This window comes from Carcharhinus amblyrhynchos, chromosome 20 (genome assembly GCF_965287045.1).
Source record: "Carcharhinus amblyrhynchos chromosome 20, sCarAmb.v2.hapA, whole genome shotgun sequence".
Lineage (NCBI taxonomy): Eukaryota > Metazoa > Chordata > Chondrichthyes > Carcharhiniformes > Carcharhinidae > Carcharhinus > Carcharhinus amblyrhynchos.
Genome location: NC_137343.1, coordinates 7,518,635 through 7,533,290, shown reverse-complemented (window position 1 = coordinate 7,533,290; position 14,656 = coordinate 7,518,635). Strand labels below are relative to the sequence as shown.

General features: G+C 42.3%; 2 protein-coding genes across 15 annotated transcripts in view; one reads left to right on the top strand and one right to left on the bottom strand.

Moving 5' to 3' along the window:
• The window catches only part of arvcfb (ARVCF delta catenin family member b), a 347,569-nt gene extending 346,143 nt beyond the window's left edge, over positions 1-1,426 (bottom strand). For 5 of the 13 annotated variants that reach the window (XM_080208039.1, XM_080208047.1, XM_080208046.1 and 2 more), the window contains exon 1: positions 1,328-1,413. The gene's annotated coding sequence lies outside the window, so the exon portion shown is untranslated. Of the gene's footprint in view, positions 1-948; positions 1,308-1,327 lie in introns of those variants that run through there. The other 8 variants (XM_080208041.1, XM_080208045.1, XM_080208049.1 and 5 more) reach the window with 6 other exon arrangements.
• Positions 1,427-2,068: 642 nt separating this feature from the next.
• The window catches only part of tango2 (transport and golgi organization 2 homolog (Drosophila)), a 164,077-nt gene continuing 151,489 nt past the window's right edge, over positions 2,069-14,656 (top strand). The window contains exon 1 of one of the 2 annotated variants that reach the window (XM_080208036.1): positions 2,069-2,155. The gene's annotated coding sequence lies outside the window, so the exon portion shown is untranslated. Of the gene's footprint in view, positions 2,156-9,267; positions 9,365-14,656 lie in introns of those variants that run through there. The other variant, XM_080208038.1, reaches the window with a different exon arrangement.

Genomic DNA, 14,656 nt, shown 5'->3' with positions numbered 1-14,656 from the left:
CGTGTACACCTGCCAACTACATGGTCAAAGAGATAGAGTCCGCTTGTCGTTACAAGTGGTCATTGTCGGGAGCAATGTTTAGATTGAAAAAAAAATTTAACGAAGGTAAAACGGTTTGCAGTATCCCCCAAAATTAAGTAAATTTTAAATCAATTCCACTAGTTGCCGGAGACTTTTTTAAAACTCTAGTTTTACAAAGGAAAATGTGCAACATTACAATGTGTTAATTTACACGTCGTCTTATTTCTCTGTCCAAACGAGAAGCATTAAACGGCAAATAGGGTACGCAAAAAAAAATCGTCTTCTACATTCCCCCCCCTCTCCAAAAAGAAATCTTTCATAGTATGAGAGAGAAAATACATATGCCAGAATGCAAGTGTAAGAGAAAAAAAAATGTCACCCACGGTGCCCAAGTGAACCATTTATGTCTTCAACACTAACGAAAATCCTCCAATGTTTCTACACAGGCATAGTATCGAATTAGAAATCACAGCCTGTTACCAGAGTAGGCATTTTTTTTTGCTACGTTAAAGAGAATTGGTTTGATTCACTCCGGATTATTCAATTCCAACATTTCACAGCACTATTGTTGCCTTGCAGATTTCCAAAACGGAGTCAAGCCAAATAGGGAAATAAAAAACGGTAGCAAACACAGTAATAGGGTATCTGATTGTGAACGGCCAAGTTTAACACTCAATCGGGTTGCGAACAGTAGTACCACTTCATTACGAGCTCGCTTTCAGTTCTTGCAAAATTGGCAAAACAAAATAAGAATCCGTTAACAGGTAGTTGGGAATCAATCCAACGCAACAAAATAAAATAAAACAGCTTGATGGCTTCATCCCAAATGCAAACTAAAAGGCTGGAGACACGAGGTTTTCCCAATAGTATCCTCACGCGAAAATTAAAAGGAGAGAGCGAGTGTTGATTGTGTGGCCCGTTGCATACCTCAATTCTGATCTCCCAGCTTTGAAGGTTTCCTTCCTCCTCGGAGCAGGCGGGCAGTCCCAGACAGATTAATTACGGCACCTTTTGTTTAAGTTGTGCCGGACCCTCTCGTCTCCAAAAAAAAACCCCTGCTTTCTTTCACCAGAACAAGCAGCAGCAGCAACGGGATACCGCTTCGACCTTTCCCTTTTGTTGCTGTCGTCGCCTCCGGCTTCACTTAACGGTGATTTTTTTAAACCTTCCACTTGGGTTTTCCCCCTCCGGTATTTTCAGCAAATGGAGGATTTGGAGGAAAAAAAAGGACAAACGCGCGATAGCCAAGTCTGCAATCCCTCCTCTGAAAAAAAAGATTTACCTGAAAGAGAATTTTTTTTCTTACCCCTTTTTTTGAGGAGAAAAAGAAACCTGCTGCAGAGTTTGCCCTCAGGCCACTCACTTCTCCCCGGATTATGGTACCTGGAGTGGGGGAGGGGAGAGAGGGGGGAGTGGGAAAGGTCTCGATCTGAAATAAATTCAGTGAAAGGAAAGAGGGGGGGAAAAAAACACCACAGGAGGGATTTTGAAAGGAGCGAGAGAGCAGGTGGCTGATAATCACAGCCGAGGAAACCGCTGCTTCTCCCGCACCTTCACCGCCTCCTATCGCGCGGGGAGCGGCCAAACCCGCACAGTTTGCCCTCACACCGACTCGCACGACGACGCTGCCACCGCCTCTAGTCCCGCCCTGCAACCGCCAATACTCCACCAATCACCACCGCGCTCCTCATGATTGACAGTACAAACGCCCAATAGATGGAGTGCGAGAAATGATGGACATCACAGAAAACCAATCATTTCCCGAACCTTCTCGCCGCTGCCATATGATTGACAGACCGGTGAGGCAATCAGAGGCGCCAGTGCCGTGTTGTTTGATTCTCAGCCAATCACATCCTAAAATGGGCGGCATCTACCAAGCGATACCGCCCGTTACAGTCTTGGCCAATCCTTTCCGGGCACTTGTTCTGATCGACGTGCATATTAACCAATAGTAAAAGGGTATGTGTAAATATTGTCCAATAATTGTAAGAGGAGGGCGTGCGCTGAATCGTCACAGAAGCACTCTGCGCCAATAGGATTGATTGTTGTTGAGGGGACTGCAGTGCGAAGGGAATTGTCAGTGGGATTTATGGACAAGTTGGCGGGCCGAGTGTCCAGAGTCTTTGAGGAAACAGTGAGTAAATTGTTAGAATGTCTGATCGCCATTGATCGGCTGTTGTCAATATCTTGTCATTATGAAGCTCGCAATTTGTGGTCTGGGTTCTGTTAGAATCGCCCCGATGTCTGGTAAATTGTGAATTTAACCTCATTGGGCCCAGTAATACTTACTCATCCCCCATTTTGACAGCACCTTCACGCTTGTATAAAATCAAGCAGAGGGAGATTTCCTTCCTGCGTCATGTTAAAATGTATGCTTCAAAAGCAGGTTCGATGAACTGAAATATCACTCCTTGTGTGTCTTTTCACTGCTTACATTTCTGTGAAAGTTGACAGCTGGTCAGAGAAATGTTTGATGCATTTTCATTAGTCAAATCTGTCCATGCTTATGAGTCGAAAAATGTGGGCACATGATGGGAATAGCTTGCCAGTGTTTTCCATATTTGTGTTGAAACACCAAACATTTATTCTTGGGGAAAGAACACATTCTTTCTTGTTCTTGCCTGAATGTTTGTTTCTTTTTGTTTACTCTGCCTCGAAAGCAAAATGCAGCTATGGAGGATGGACTATCCCAGCATTCATAGCAGTCCAGAAAGTTTTCTATCAGTTTAATTTGCCATAGAACAAGGAATAAACTTATCAGTAAGCGATATTATAGTAATTTCTGCCACAGCTTTCATTTGTCCTATGGTATCACAATTTCTTCTGTTTGAATCTCCCGTTAAATGTCAACAAGATAGTAGACCTAATCTCATTAATAGTAACAGGTTATTTCAAGATATGCCATTTCATTTTTTAGGAAGGCTGTCTGTGCTTACCTTGCCAGATATTTGGAAAAAAATTGTGTTGCAATAAGGGAATAAGCAATGTACTATTAACTTGGAATGTGAGTTAATGCTCTTCCGCTTGTTCATTTTTTTCATAAGCTTCTAATAACATTACAGTGTTCACCATGGATACAATTGGATGACATAATTTTGAATTTCATTAGTAATAACTGCTGTTTATGGCCTGTAACTTCCTGGCTCCCCAGTGTCAGATTTGCATAGGTAAGATAAGGATTTAACTGACAATTATCCAGAAGTACTAACTTTCCCAGATGATTTCTGGGAACTATCTGACAAATCAGTTTAAATCACTAACTTCGAATGGCCCTGCCAGTGATATGCTAATAGTTACTCTGAAAGTCTGAAAGACTTAGAAAACATAAAAGCTTTTCTAAGTTCAGTGTGGCTATTTTAAACACCCAGACAAACTCTCTCCCCCCACCACCGACAAAGTACTCCCCCAACAGTAATCCCCATCTGCATGAGATCCTCCATCTCTGCCTCCAACTTCCAAACCCCTCTACCCTGCTGAACCAATGCCCGCACCTCCCGCCCGCCCCCACCCCTCGACCAGGCCCAGTTTGACTCCTCCAATGTCCAACTTCCCCTCCCCACTCCCTCCCAAGTGTCTAATGTCTCCAATCCCATGTCCCACCTGGTGTCTCACTCAACTAAACTTTATTTATTCGTCACAAGTAAGGCTTACATTAACACAGCAATTAAGTTACTGTGAAATTCCCTCCAACCTCCCTTGGTGTCTGACCCACACAATCCTCCCCAGGGATCCAATTTTCCCGCTCCTGTCCAGCATTCACACAGCCCTGCCACTTACAGTGACTGACTCCCCCCTGACCAATCTCCACCCATCCCGATGTCCAAATGACCTCCCAACATCCCACTCTTCTCCCCCCCCCCACTTCAGTGTTCGATTCGCCCCCAATGTCCAACATATCTCCACACACCTGGTGTCTGACTTGTCCCTTCCCCCTCATCCCCCCCCCCCCCCCCCCCCCCCCACTCCATTACCATGTTCAACTCACCCGTTCTCAACCCAGTGTCCAACTCAGCTCCAAACTCCCATTGGTTAAATCCCAACATCCCATTCCAAATGTCCAACTTTCCACCCGTGACCGAATCCTCACCCCTCACATTCCATTCACTTATCTTAGGCACTTGTCTTCGCCTTTGGCTGTTCTTTTCAATGGGACACTTAAACTTGCCTGCTATTTCGCAGCTTGTGCAGTTATTAAAGGAGTGTGTTCTTCTTCACTTTTCTTCTTTTGCACTTCGGCACTGGAGCCAGGGATCTGCTGCACTACTTGAATTTCCCCCTGGTCTGAGCCAGGAAGATCAGGCAAGACAAGCACCTAAAAGTTTTAGCGCTATTAAGTCAGTGGAGAATGGCAGTGCCACAGAGGATGTTATGACCCATTGTGTCATTGAAAACAACAGCAATTTATGTGATAATATATTATCCAAGAATACAATCCTGCAAACTCCCTGCAAAGACAAGGGCAGCAGCTACAAATTCCCCTCCAAGTCACATACTTCCCTGCTTGAGGTATGTTGCCATGCCTTCAACGTCAGTGGGTCCTGGAATTCTGCCTGACATCATTGTGGAACTACCTCAACCACACTGACTGCAGCAGTTCAAGAAGGCAGCTCACCACCACTTTCTCAAGAACAATTAGGAAAGAGCAATTTGTGCCAACCATACTCACATTTGAAGAACAAATAAAATATTATTGGAAAAACCATAATCTTGACAAACATTTTTAAATTTGGGAAGACATTGCACTATTTGGACACTTGTTTACAGAAAGTTTAGAAGTTCATCTTTGGGGACCAAGCATGGCTTCTCCAAGAAATGTCCTACCATCATGGTACTTAATGGGGGAGAACTGCTTGCTTGTTCGCACAGCAATTAAGAACATAAGAAATAGGAGCAGGAGTAGGCCATCTAGCCCTTCGAGCCTGCCCTGCCATTCAATAAGATCATGGCTGATCTGTCGTGGCTCAGTTCCACATTCCCGCCCTCTCCCCATAACCCTTAATCCCCTCTCTTATCAAAAACCCATCAACCCACGTCTTAAAAATATTTAGCGAGGTAGCCTCCACCACTTCAACGGGCAGAGAATTCCAGAGATTCACCACCCTTTGAGTGAAGAAGTTCCTCCTCAACTCCGTTCTAAACCGCCCCCCCTTTATCTTGAGGCTGTGCCCCCAGTCCTACTGTCCTTTCTGAGTGGGAAGAGTCTCTCCACCTCTATCCTATCCATCCCATTCATCATCTTATATGTCTCAATGAGATCTCCCCTCATTCTTCTAAACTCTAACGAGTACAAGCCTAGTTTATTCAGCCTCTCCTCATAGCTCAACCCCCTCAACTCTGGCATCAACCTAGTAAACCTCCTCTGCACTCCCTCCAAGGCCAAAATATCCTTGCGTAAGTACGGCGCCCAAAACTGCACACAGTACTCCAGCTGCGGCCTCACCAATGCCCTATACAGCCGCAGCAAGACCTCCCTACTTTTATATTCAATCCCCCTCGCTATGAAGGCCAGCATCCCATTCGCCTTCCTGACCACCTGCTGCACCTGCAAGCTGGGTTTTTGCGACTCATGCACAAGGACCCCGAGGTCCCTCTGCACCGTCGCCTGCTGCAGTTTTTCTCCACGTAAGTAATAATCCTTCCTACCATTATTCCTACCAAAGTGGACCACCTCGCACTTGCCAACATTAAATTCCATTTGCCAGTTCCTGGCCCATTTGCCCAGCCTATCTAGATCCTTCTGTAGACTCTCCACACCCTCCGCGCAATTTGTCGTTCCACCAATCTTGGTGTCATCAGCAAATTTCGACACCATACACTCGGTTCCCTCCTCCAGATCATCTATATAAATGGTAAATAGCTGAGGCCCCAGCACCGACCCCTGGGGCACTCCACTAGTCACCATCCGCCAATCCGAATAGCACCCGTTGACCCCCACTCTCTGCCTCCTATTTGACAACCAATCCTCTATCCACTCTAACACCCTACCCCCAACTCCATGTCCCCTGACCTTCTGCAATAACCTCTTGTGAGGCACCTTGTCAAACGCCTTCTGAAAATCAAGAAAGACCACATCCACCGGCTCTCCTCTATCCACCGCCCTAGACGCATCCTCATAGAACTCCAGTAAATTTGTCAGACACGACTTCCCTTCAACGAAACCGTGCTGCGTCTGCTCTATCAAGCAATTCCCCTCAAGATGCCTCGCTATTTCCTCCTTGATGTCGGATTCTAACGTTTTACCTACAACAGACATTAAACTAACCGGCCTATAATTCCCTGCCTTTTGCCTGGCACCCTTCTTAAACAACGGCGTAACATTAGCCGTTTTCCAATCTTCCGGCACTTCCCCGGAATCCAGCGACGTCTGGAAAATAACCACCAAGGCATCCACTATCACCTCCGCCATTTCTTTCAGATCCCTCGGATGCATTCCATCCAGTCCTGGCGACTTGTCCACAATCAGCCCCTCCAGTCTGTCGAGCACCGCCTCTCTAGTAACAGTAATGTCATTAAGACCCTCCAGTCCTACCACCTTTCCATCTCTAACACCCGGCAAATTATTCACGTCCTCCAATTATTTTAATTGATTGAAAAAAAACAGGTTTAAAGAAGAAGTCCAGTGATTTGCTGGAAATCACATTATGCACTTTAAGTTTTGAACTTGTTTTTTGAATTCAGTTGAGACTGTACTGAAAACTTACCTAGCTCGCATCCTCCTTACTTTGCTTGTAACCATGCGATTGCCAGTATCCAGCTAAGAATCCTCACCTCACTGGAACTTTCCTGTCTTTAGAAACTCAATAGCCTGAAATGAGAAGGACTGATCAGGTTCTATCCTTCTCTGCGTTGAAACTCCTTTGGTGAGATTGTCCAGGTGTCTACTGGGTATAATAATTTGTCTGAACATGAGGGAACTCCAAACCAACAGCACCAAAACCCTGTGAACTTTAGCTTTTGTTTTATAGCATTTACTCTTCAATCGTCCATCTCTGCAGTTATCCGTGGCATGTGTGCTAGTTAGTGTATCATCCAGTTCTTGCAACTTCTGAATTTATTGAAAGAAACCTAGTGCAAGTCTTAAAATAGATTTTGGTGAATGAATCATTTTTAAACTAATGGCATGACCTACGAAGTGGTGTAGTTAGATAAATAGTGCACTCCCAGTCATAACAATATTATAATATGATGCAGCGTTTTTGTCTGGCTAACATTAGCAGTATAACATTGGCGCACTTAAATTACTGTTGGATTAATGTGACTCACTTTTGAATAAGGAAATATATATTTAGAACATATCACATGCTTTGGTCTAAACCAATATTTTTTAGTTTTACTTGTATATTTATGTAAAATTTAGCAAATACTTTTAAAGCTGTGCTAATTACCTCCCATATTGCCTTTTACAACTACAGTTTCTTGTAAATTTTGTGCGTCATATTGTTGCAGTCACATCATATTGATACATGAAAGGTTTTTTTCAGCACTTCTGTAGTATATTTTCCTTTGATATGATGTCAACATCACTGACAAGACAGGCATTTATTGCCCATCCCAATTGTCCTTGAGAGATTGTGGTGATAAGCAGGCATCTCCAACTATTGCAGTCCATGTGATGAAACTACTCCTGCAGTGTTCTGAGGGAGGAATCTTCAGGACTTTGACCACTAATACTGAAGGAGCATGCTGGCCGATTTCTCAGTGGTCTTGCTCTGATGATGTGCTACAAAGGTGAAGTGTTTAAGCCGGCCAATCGTTTTAATACAACTACACAGACACTCTTGATGGAAAGTGGTTCAGAACTGGCTAAAGAGGATTGACAGGGTAGATGTAGAGCAAATGTTTCCCCTTGTTGGTCATTCTGGAACGAGAGACCATTGTTTTAGGTGGCAGATTTAAAACAGAGGTGAGTAGGAATTGTTTCACTCAAAGGATCGTGAATCTGTGGAATTCTCTACCCCGGATACAATGAATGCGGAAAACTAAACAAATTTAAGGAGGAGATAGATCGTCTTTAAATTAGAAGAGAGATGAAGGGTTATAGGGAGTGAGTAGGAGGAGAAGATGAGGCCAAGATTAGATCAGCCATGATCGTGTTGAATGGTGGAGCAGCTCTAGGGCTGAATTGCCGACTCCTGAGGCTCGTTCTTATGTTGAATTCTTAAGTTTATTGAGTTTGCTTCTATCACACTTTTCAGGGAGCGCATTCCAAATCATTATAATTGGCTATCTTTTTATATAAAAGGAAAATCCTTGGGCCAATCTCTGATAAACGTTGTGGGTATCTTGGATCAAAGGTAATGTTGTTGGGATTTGACATTTAACCTCCCTAACGGCATTGTGGGTCAACCCACAGCACATGGACTGCACTGATTCAAGAAGACTGCTCACCACCACCTTCTCAAGAGCAATTAGGGATGGGTAATAAATGCTGGCCAGCCAGCGACGCCCATGTCCCATGGATGGATAAAAAAAATTCCTCCCCGGGCTTCCTAGCAAGGGATCTTGTGGCCCTGCCTACTGTGTCCTTGCTGAAACCAGAACTCAGACATGCTATAATCAACCGTAATCATTCATTTCAAGAAATAATACAACACATTTACATCATAAATCCCCGACTTTCTTTAATATTTCATTTATTTATTCTCATATTTTGTTTTATTATATTCTGAGACATATATTATGACTTGGTAAGGGAAATTGACAGGTAACATGGAAGATGAAGAGGCAAGATCAAAGGGGTGACAGAAAGTGAAAAGCAGCCATTAGCAAAAGTAAAAACGAAGAGATGAGAGAAAGACAACAAGGAGTTGGCAGAGAATAACAGAGTGCAGGAAGAACTAGTGCTATGTATAAGAGACCAGGACTCTTTAAAGAAGCTTTCATCTATGATCTACATGATAATTCTGAGCCAGACCCAGAATTTGATATTGACAGTGAATTAGAGGAATGTGCATGTCATGGTACAACAAACTGTAAAAAATAACCACTTTCTCAATGTGTTATGCAAAATGATAAGCTGCAATTGCTACCCCTTAAGTGAGATGCCTGATTCATTGAATGTTCTTCTTATTGGGAACAAAGAAAATCCAAAAATTTCTTCAAAAGCATCAGAAAATGCTGAGTAGGATCACCAAAAAAAATCTGTTTTGGATCAAAAGAAATTCTAATGTGGTCTGTCATATGTTTTAACAAATGTTGAAGATGTCGACTATGACACTAATAGACACTTCTCCTGTCTACAAAGGATGTGGCCTCTTTTGTGAATTTGCAGACAGTGTGTCAATGCATGGTGCCTTTTTCAACTAAACAAAAATTTGGGGGACAGCCATTTCCTGGCTCAGTGGTGAGTTCACCTGCTGACTTGAATTTAAACAAAAGCTTTGCATTTAACTGTTCCCTGGTGTATTCCCCATGGCAACGTCTCTACCAATCAGAGTTCACATACCAGCTAATCAGCACTCCAAGTTCATGCAGTATAAATTATTGCTCTCTTTACAATAGGTATCCCTGCAAATCAGTCCTGATGAGTGCGAGATGAAAAGCTTTTGACAGCATGTCTCTTTTTTCAGCAATAAAATAATGATATGAAAAAAGATGATGAAGTGAATTTTAAATTAAACCTGTTGTATATTCAGCCCATACACCTATAGGATGAATATCTCAGCTTATTTCTTCATAATAACATTTGCTTTATCTTATTTTTTAATATCTTATTTTTAAATTACATCCCTTTATTTCCTGGAGCATCTGGTTCACTAGCATCCTTTAGGGATGGAAATCTGCTGTCCTTATATGATCTGGCTGACATGTGATTCCAAACCCACAGCCCCACAAGCCCTCAACCTATCTTGAATCCTCCAATTCAAGCCTGTGCTCATCCTGTCATGGACCAGCTCTGAGAGTGATTAAAGGATGCTGTGATCCAGAACCAGACCCCCTAATTTTGGTGCTATTTGGTTAGGGACCAATAACATTTTGAGTAAATTACACCAAGTTTGAAATCACAGGTACTTGATGATAGAATAAAGCTACAAGATTCCATGGAGGAGGAGGAGGAGGAGGAGGAGGAGGAGGAGGTTGAAGCAAACCAAAATAAAATTTACAATGAAACGTCAAAACAATTTGCAACAGCTATCTTACATTTTATATTCAGAATTAATATGAGGGTAAATATGAATTAATGGGCAAACTGTGGGTGGACACCCCACACTGCACTGCACAGTTAATGATAGATACAACAAAGAACAATCCCATGGATTTCTCACCAACCTACCCACTCATAACTGTCCACTGTGAGTTACACAGTCCCATTAAAACACTGTGTCCCTCCAAAGCTCAAGCCTCTGAATTTTCTTATAAGCTGCTCCAGCCCCAGTGACTGCATACGCCCTGGTGGTTTTACCTCTTCTTCTGAGATGGCCTTCTACTGGCTTCCTGAGGCTGCACTCCACCTTTTCAACCAAGCCAAGTAGAATACCACTCCTCCAAAGGGTTACCTTTCCCTCAACATTCACAACAGGGAATCAATGACTTTCTGCCTTTTTAACGATCCAGAGCTTCTTTCTGAACCCTACATGTAAAACAATATAGGAGCAGGAATACACCATTCGGCTCATCGAGTCTGCTCCACCATTAACAAAATCATGACTGATCTGATATGATAATCCTCAGCTCTACCTTCCCACCTTATCCCCGTAACCCTTGATTCCCTTCCTGATTATAAATCTGTCTATCTCAGCCTTGAGCATAACGACTCATCTTTTCAGCCCTCTGTGGTAAAGAATTTCATAGATTCACTACTCTCTGAGAGAAGAAATTCCTCATCACCTCCATCTTAAATGGGCTCATCCCTTACTCAGAAATTATATCCTTTGATCCTAGACTCTCCCACAAGAGGCAACAACCTCTCAGCATCTAACATATCAAGCCTCCGAGAATTTTTTATGCCTGAGTAAGGTCGCCTCATTCTTCTAAACTCATTTGGAGTTCAGTACAGGCCAAACCTACTCAACCTTTCTTCATAAGAAAATCCCTCCATTCCCAGGATCAACTCAGTAACGCTTCTTTGAACTGCTTCCAATGCCAGTATACCTTTCCCTAAATAAGGGGACCAAAACTGTTCGTTCACAGTATTCAAGGTGTGGTCTGACGAATACCCTGTATAGCTCTCCTTCTTTTCCTACTCTATTCCCTTTGAAATAAAGGCCAGCATTCCATTTGTCTTCTCTGTGACCTGCTTAACTTGCTTGCTACTTTCTATGATTTATGCATGAGGACTCCCAAATCCCTCTGTGCTGCAACTTTCTGCAGTCTTTTCTCCATTTATTCAGCGCCTTTATTCTTCCTACCAAAGTGCAAAACTTCACATTTTCTTACATTATATTTCCTCTAACAAGTTTTTGTCCGCTCATTTAACCTGTCTGTATCCCACTATAGACACCTTGGGCAGAATTTTACCAGCATGTCTGCCTAAGTTTCACACAATCCTGCCCAAGGCCAACGGAGAATGCGATTCTCCGAGCCGAGCCCGCTCCCGGAATCGGGGCTGGCATGCCGGTAAAATTCCAGCCTTTATATCATCCTCATCATTTGCCTTTCCACCTATTTTTGTCATCCACAAAATTGACAATAGCACATTCACTTCCTTCGTCCAAGTCATAAATATATATTGTAAATAATTGAAGTCCAAACAGTGATCCCTGTGACATTCCAATAGATACAGGTTGTTGTCCTGAAAACTCCTCTCTTAGCCCAAACTCCCTGTCTTCTATAGTTAATCTTCTATCCATGCTAATATACTACTCCGCAATACCATTGGCTCTTAGTAGCTTTTTGTGAGGTACCTTACTGGTTCCCGTTTATCCTTTTATCTATCCTGCATATCACCACCTGAAAGAATTGTAAAACATATGTGAAGCATGATTTCCCCTTCAGAAAGCCACAATGACTCTGACTATATTAATGACTTGAATGAGGGAACTGAATGTACTATTGCCCAGTTTGTGGATGACACAGAAATAGGCAAGAAGCCAACTGATGCTGGGGTAGAGGGGGAATTGGAGGCAGAGAATCCTGGAGGGCTGGTGGGGTGGAGGGGAAATTGAGAGGTGGGGGAGTGGTCGTTGAATGGCAGAGGCTGCTGGAGCCCAGTCAGCCCAGAATTTGCATGGAGTGGGAATGACCTAGACTGGGGAGGTAGGAGAAGAAGCTGTGAGGGGGAATCGCTGCCCAGCTTACTCACTTGCCTTGGTCAACTGAACAGCCCATGCAACATTTCCTGTTTGTCGGATCCAACATGTATGTAGACTGAATTCCTGCCTGCATGCGAAGTGATGGACACAGATGATGAAGATTCAGAGGTTTGCCACCCCATGAGCATTCCTGTTGGTCTCTGTACCTCAGGTTCAAAACAGAGTGGAAAGAGGCTGCAGGGAGGGTAGAGGGCTGGGAAGGTGAGGAGCAATGAAGGTAAGCAGCTGAGGGAGAGACAACAGTTTTAATTCAGTTAACAAAGGAATATTCGGCTAACTAATCACCAGGAAAACTTGAAATCACAAGATAATGAATTCCTTGCACATGAAGGTGGAGTCTCTTGCTTAAGGCTGCATAAGCTGAAGAGTTCACCGTACAAGGAAGAATGTAGTGGATACTATTGTAATGAAGACTGTGAATTGAACAATTTCATCCTGAACAAATATTTTATGAGTCGCATTCATGTGTCATCACATCTCAAAGCATTTCATTAACTGAGAGACAAACATGCAACCAGGTATAAGATCCCTGATAGTGAGAATGATAAAGGAACCCCCAAAAATCGAAAACTTCAAGAAAAACCTTGAAAAAAGATCCCAGATAGCTTGTATTTTATTCACATTATCTTAATGCTGTAATATTTATATTGCCATACTTACTAAAGGAGAAGTTAAAAATGGTATGTCAATGTATCTCTCAGTGTAGTGTTAAAGAACTGGCTATAGAAGAATTGGAAAAATCAAGTAAGTCAACTATCCTGGAATCTGGATAAAAATCATTAGTGGCTGAGGTTTCAGAATGGGCCTCTCACCTCTCTGTCAATAAGGGACACTGGGCAATAAAAAAGTCTACTGCAGTAAAATGACTTGTGTTGTCTTATCTTAAAGATAAATCAAGTTCACAATAAAATGAAACTATTATGTATCATTCAATATTTAGTGTGAATCCTTCTCTTCCTTCCAACAAGTATTTAGCTCCATAGCAGCTAGTGGGAATTTATAGATTTTAAACTTGTCTAAGCCAGGTGTAATTACAGTAACTGTACAGAACTCCTGAGCAAATTGTATTAGCTCTTTAGAAGGAATAAAGGTTTTGAATCGAGCCCTTTTGGTGAAGTAGAAATTATTTGTAATGTACACACAGGGGAAAAAATCGTTCAAAAGAATGAAAGACACAAAAAACCTACGATTTGTGTATAGAAAGCTCTGTTTTTACTTGCTACATCTGGTGCATGGACTGCAGTTGTTGATGTCATATTAGCATTGACTGTTGGACGGCAGAGTTTATTTCATAGTTAAATTGGCAATGTTATGCATTGGAATACTTGTCTAGTATCCATACCCAACAAGGGATGCTAATATCAGGGGATTTTATTTTTGGAATATCTGCTGCCAAAGAACTGGAAAGACAATTTCCAGATCACAGTTAAACATACTTTAGTCATTTAGATTTAGTGGTCACCTTTCAACTTGTCAATTTGAGGACTGTCCTGAAACCTGCTAGTAAGAAAATTAAGATCATAACATTTTATTTTTGAAACTTGCCCAATCAGCAAAGTCAGTGGTAAGCTTAAACTCTCCCACAGTGTTTTATCAGCTGAAAACACATAATTAACACCAAACACTGCAGTATTGCTGGCCCAGTGAAATGAAGCAATTGCTAGGGTAACATGATGCCAGTGAAAAAATGTCCATTTCATTTTCACACAGCAGCAATCATCAGATTTGCATTTCTTCATGGAGACATAAATGTAAATGTTTCTTGCATTTATTTAGACCTGGGACAACAAAGTAGTTCAAATACTTCGAGATTAGGTTGGCAGATTTTCATCTAATTACTACTATCTAAAAGATAGATTCAATTCCTACATTACTAAAGTGACAAAACATATACTTTAATGCCTTGTTATGAATGCTGGACTTAACAAAACTGTTATATTTCAAAACATTTCCTTTAACTTGAGGTTAAATTTGGATTTCTGGAAGCACTCTGATTTTTAGGTGGGCATATGTGATCTGGCTGAGTGTGAAACATGAATAGAAACTTATGGAAGTCAAGTGGCAGTTTTCATACTTGTCCACAGTGATTCACAGTAAGAAGACAGCTGTTTTGTTAGACAGAGAGAGAGAGAGAGAGAGACAAAGGGGATACTGCTGTGTGAATTAACAAAGAATGTGCTGGGGTGGAGAAGCAAAACACTTGCAAGAGTTGGTTCTCTGTTCTAAAGGAAGGAGTCAGAATCAGCAGGATTTTTGGAGAATTAAGGAACAAAGAGTCATTTAGATGTGTCTTGCTGGTGGAAGTCTGATCTGGAAGACTCTGGCTAAGTGGTACAACTTTGAAAGTCACCAGTAGTTTTGATGTAGCACGGCAGGGAAAATCG